The following is a 6,000-nucleotide window of genomic DNA, read 5'->3' as shown; positions in this document are numbered from 1 at the left end:
AAGCTTGAAAATTAACAAAGGGCAATAACTCTAAACATATAGATGCAAGAGTTACGGTTTTTATGCACTGCACTTTCCCTCAATCAGATATACCTACAGAATAAGTTTCAGGTTGATACCTCCTATAGTTTACGAGATATGGCACGGACAAAACCTAAGCATGAAAATTAACAAAGGGCAATAACTCTAAAAATATGGCAGCAAGAGTAACGGTTTTTGTGCACTGCACTTGCCCTCAATGAGATCTATCTAGCTATGAAGTTTCAAGTTGATACCTCTTATATTCTTCAAGATATGCCCCGGACAAAACTTTAAGCATGAAAATTAACAAAGGGCAATTACTTTAAAACTAAGAAAGAAAGAGTTACTGTTATTGTGCACTGCACTTGCCCTCCATGAGATCTATCTACATATAAAGTTTCAAGTTGATAACTCTTATATTCTACAAGATATGCCCCGGACAAAACTTTAAGCATGAAAAATAACAAAGGGCAATAACTAAAAATATGGAAGCAAGAGTAACAGTTCTTGTGCACTGCACTTGCCCTCAATTAGATCTATCTACATATGAAATTTCAAGTTGATACCACTAATAGTTTAGGAGATATACCCAGGACAAGCGAAAATGGGACGCGGATGCCGCCGACAAAAGTAACCCCTATATGTCGTCTTTTCAGGCGACATAATAAAACTATCTGCCACTACTGCTAAAGTTTGAAAAAGGCCTGTAAACACTCATTTGAGGCATACACAACCTTTAATATAGTCATAAATGTGATAAATATGCAGAAAATTTCATGAATTCAAAGATTTCAGGACAAATTTAATAAAATATAATTATAGTCTTTTGGACATTTTGCAATCAGTTTTTAACAACTCAAAGGTAAATCTCATCTTATTGAGTACCCAGATGCATTTTGAAAGCATTCAAACCAGACATGCTTAGAATTTCTTCTTACTTGGAGATGGTATTCCTTTCTTGAAAATCCTTGCCGAGAGCCGGTATGGAAAACCACACGAAACCAGTTTTACCAGCGCTGGTTCTTGTCCTTGAAAATTCCTCTGTGGCTACAGCAACCAGGCTGGCTATTAAAATAAGCAATAAATTAGGGTTTTTAAAACATTTATAATGTATTAAGGTTGTGTTTTTTTAATGCATGAAGTGAAAAGGCTCTATTCTTTATGAAAGCTGCTCACTTTTTATTTCTTTTGCCTTGAGAAATGTCAAGTTTTTTCAATGAATAAACTAAATAAATGAATGAATTAATGAATATATATAAATGATTGATAGAATGAATTAATGAAAGGTGGCATTATTTCTTTAAAATTGGGATCTCATTGTGTTGCTGAGATTGTTAGTACATGTTTTCTTGTCCATAAGCTGAAAATCATATGCACACTAAATAAAACATCATTCTGCATCCTATGTGCAGTAAGTTTTGTTTAATTGCTTATAGAATTTGCAATTAATGTAATGTTTGCTTAAAAGAGCAAACAAAATGTGTGAATAGATGCACAATACAGACCAAAGACTGATACAAGTCAGCAGTTTCATTAGAAAATAATATTATTATCAAAGCCACACCAGAAATGATTGACAACATGAAAGAAATTCATTTAGGAATGGAACAAACAGTCTCAATGGGCTTATATGACCAAACTTACTCACTTTGTACTTCAGTTTTGATACAATTTTCCATTATATAATCTTGAAGTACTTACAAATTACAGCATGTTGGCAAACACCAAGTACAGCTCGGCCTGGTGGGCAGCTTGGTGGGAGGGGGGGGGGGGGGCTGTCTGGCTGGCTGGTTCTTCAACAGTTCCTCGTGGGTCTGCTTCCTATGTTTAAAAATCCCTCCATTTATACTTTGGAATTGAAAGTGAGGCTTACATTCATTAGTTACCATCATTTGGAACTATTTCCAAACATTAAATTGAAAGTGAAAGTAGTTTTTTTTAAAAATGTCAAAAATATATAAGAAAATTATATATTATTAATTTATATTATGTAATATAAGATTTTCAAATTTCATACTCATACACCAATATTCTATGGCTAAGCACTGTCAACTGGCCAAATTTCAACCAGATAGCTGTATAAATTAAGACATTATAACAATTTAAAATAGGCCACCCCTCCAAAAGCTTCCTCTACACTAACCTGGCTTTTGACTTCATACACATCCCAATTGAAAAACAAGGACATGGCCTCTCTAGAACAATTCAAGACACAAAATATAATCATAAGAAAACACCATGTTGACCATTGACCCGACTGTCAAAATTGAGTTCAAATACATGACCCTTCCGCCAAGGAGTCAATCGGCTACAAACAACTAACTTTCAGACTTCCACAAGCTATAATTTTTCCAATATTTACACTGAAAACTATCAATTTCTGCAATAGAGTGTCAAATTCAGTCAAGTTCTCTGCAAAAAGAACATTTTTTGCTTCTTTTTCATTCAATTTTAATAAAATATTGATACTTGAACACAAGCACTCTTTTTTCTGTATTCACATCCGGATCTTGGTCAACGGGGGGCAGATAACTGTGGTCTTGAGCCATATACGACCCTGTAGTATTCGAGTTATTAATTTACTCATTGTTAAATTTGGTTTGGGCATTCCGATCGTAAACTTATTTAGTAAAAGTGTAAAATCCGACCCCAAGTGCGACACTTGAATAATTGTATAGAGTTAAACACGGCCCTTTTGGGGTGAAATGCGACCTCAATGTATTAAAAAAATCTGTATTTATTGTTGAATTTTGTCGAAGTTCGGCCTATGAAAAGGAAAACGAAATGCAAACGAAAAATACCCCACCAATACAGCTACTATAGTCCAGTTTAAACATATATAAAAGTTAGAAAAATGACCGTAGATTTTACAGTCTTGGGCGATAAAGTATTTCCGAATGAAGTGGCTTTATTTATTTAATTTAAAATTTGATTTCAAAATTTAGAAAGAACAAGAGCTGTCACAGTATGTGACGAATGCCTCCGATTGTGACATTGACCTATGAACAAGGTCAGTACATGAAAAGTTGATCTTGCCTTTACATGTCAAATACATATGGCAAGTTATTTTAAATTGCCTCTAAACATAAAAAATACCACCCATACTTGACAACCGACACTGTTATGTCCTTATATATGCAGCATTCCATTGTGAATAAACACCCAAGTGTGACCCTGACCTTAGAGATAGGGACACGGTTCTTGCACGCGACACGTCGTCTTGGTATGTGGAACACATGACATGATTGTGGCAAGTTATTTTAAAATCTGTCCATACAAGGGAAAGTGACAGCCCGGACACGACAACCTATACTCTATGTCCTTATATGCAGCACTCCATTGTGAATAATCACCCAAGTGTGACCTTGACCTTAGAGGTAGGGACACGGGTCTTGCACGCGACACGTTGTCTTGGTATGTGGAACACATGTGGCAAGTTATTTTAAAATCTGTCCATACATGGGAAAGTTACAGCCCGGACACGACAACCTATACTCTATGTCCTTATATGCAGCACTCCATTGTGAATAAACACTAAGTGTGACCTTGACCTTAGAGGTAGAGGCATGGTTCTTGCACCCGACACGTCGTCTTGGTATGTGGAACACATTTGGCAAGTTATTTTAAAATCTGTCCATACAAGGGAAAGTGACAGCCCGGACACGACAACCTATACTCTATGTCCTATATGCAGCACTCCATTGTGAATAAAGACTAAGTGTGACCTTGACCTTTGAGGTAGGGACACGGGTCTTGCACACGACACGTCGTCTTGGTATGTGGAACACCTGTGGCAAGTTATTTTAAAATCTGTCAATACATGGGAAAGTAACAGCCCGGACACGACAACCTATACTCTATATCCTATATGCAGCACTCCATTGTGAATAAACACTAAGTGTGACCTTGACCTTAGAGGTAGGGACACGGGTCTTGCACGCGACACGTCGTCTTTGTATGTGGAACACATGTGGCAAGTTATTTTAAAATCTGTTCATACAAGGGAAAGTTACAGCCCGGACACGAGTTATTGAGCCGGACACACGGACGGACGGTGCGATTTTAATATGCCCACCTTTGGGGGCATAAAAAGGGTAATACATGTAAATGATTCAAAATCTTGGAACGCAGGCGAAGTCGACCATATATAAGAATATTTATGAAGTTGACATGGGTCATTATGTCGTGACCCCAAAATACCCGACTAATGTTTTTCTTTGTGCGAATCAATTCTTAATCACACAATCTCTAGGAATCAATTTTATGATAGCCTTTGGGTCGTTCTGATGTCTTTTTTTTTTAAATGGTCACCACATTGTAATTACCTCCCTTGTTGAAGACTTGTCGTCTGTAGCATCAAGGAAATCTTGTCTTATGGTAATATTTAGAACGCTAATTAATTATTTCTCGCTTCTAATGTCACCTTAAAACAGTTTTCACGCACCATTCAAGAAATAATGCTTCATTCTCCTTAGAACTATTTAATGTCATCCAATACCTTTTTTGGGGGTGAAAAAATAAATAACAAAATTAAGAAATTGTACCACTTTAATACATTTCTTTGAAAAATATGTGCTCAGCTCAACAGTTTAATAATCAGTTAAAGGGCTAATTTAAAACTTTTTAGATTGAAGGCTTATAACAACAAAATAGATCCATCATAGACAAATAACAAGAAACCATTGTAGGAAATTCAGTACATAACTATTTCTAAATCCACTCAGCTGAACAATATAATAATATACAAGTATATACAGTTATTCTACATGAACATTTTTTCTTCAATGACAAAATAGCTATTTACCTAACAAAAATGAAAAAGAATGCTTTCCTGGCTTTGAAAAAAGCTAATTCAAAGTTATTGAAACTCATTACAAGAATATATCCTTAATTTTAACGTCACACTATCCATTCAGCTGAGCATTTTAATAATATACCAGTATGATCAGTTAGTATTTTGTTAAGGATACAGTTTTTTTACTACTAAAACAAGTGTTGTTTTTTTTACCTAATTCACAAAAAAAAAAAAAATTCTTGCTTTACATGCTTATAAATTGAAACAGATATTAACGAAAAAGAACCATCGCCAACAAACTACTAGATGACATTGTTGATACCAGGTAAGTTTAACTTAAAATGAAAATTCTGGCTAAATATGAGCTAATTAATTGATCCTGATACAACAAAATAGATCAATAATTATCACTAATAATTATCAAGAAAGCATTGCTTGAGTATATAATACATAACTATGTATACCAGGGTAATCTACCCTGGGCTGAACAATTCAATAATATACATGTATATACAGTTACTAATACATATTTTAACTGCAAAGATAAAATAGCTGTTTTCCTAACAAAAAAGAGTAAGTATGCCTGCCTGGTATCCTATGTTTTTTTTAAATAAATTTAAACAGATAAGGTTGCAAATTTAAATTAATTGAAAAAGATTACTATGAAAAATATCTACCTTTGAAAAAAATAAAAAATTGAATGCAAACGATTTACTGACTGCCATCTTTCTACTAAGTATATTTAACCTTGTAACAAGAGCTACATACATGGACATCAAGGATGTTCTATAGTAAATGTGAAAATATTGTGACCCTCAAATAGATAAGTTCAATGCTGCCATGAGAAAATCCATACGAATAAGAGCACTCCAAACTAGAAACAAAATAATACTCGTCTGTTTTTTTTATCGGTTAACCAATAGATGTAACTGGTCTCTTTGAACATGTGTAACATTCATTTTAGTTTTCATTTTGAACGGATCGAGTAATGGCTGCATAATATTACCGGTTGTCCATTAAGCGCAGTGGTTAGCACACTTGCTTCTCACCAAGGTGACATGGGTTCGATTTCCTGCCTTAGGGCATGTGAGTTTGGTTAGTGGTCACCAAGCCGTACAAGTAGCCTTTCTCCCGGTACTCTGGTTCCCCCACAACACAAGACCACACTCTCGCACAACATCATG

Source organism: Mya arenaria, chromosome 14 (assembly GCF_026914265.1).
Source record: "Mya arenaria isolate MELC-2E11 chromosome 14, ASM2691426v1".
Taxonomy (NCBI): domain Eukaryota; kingdom Metazoa; phylum Mollusca; class Bivalvia; order Myida; family Myidae; genus Mya; species Mya arenaria.
This window is presented reverse-complemented; position numbering follows the sequence as displayed.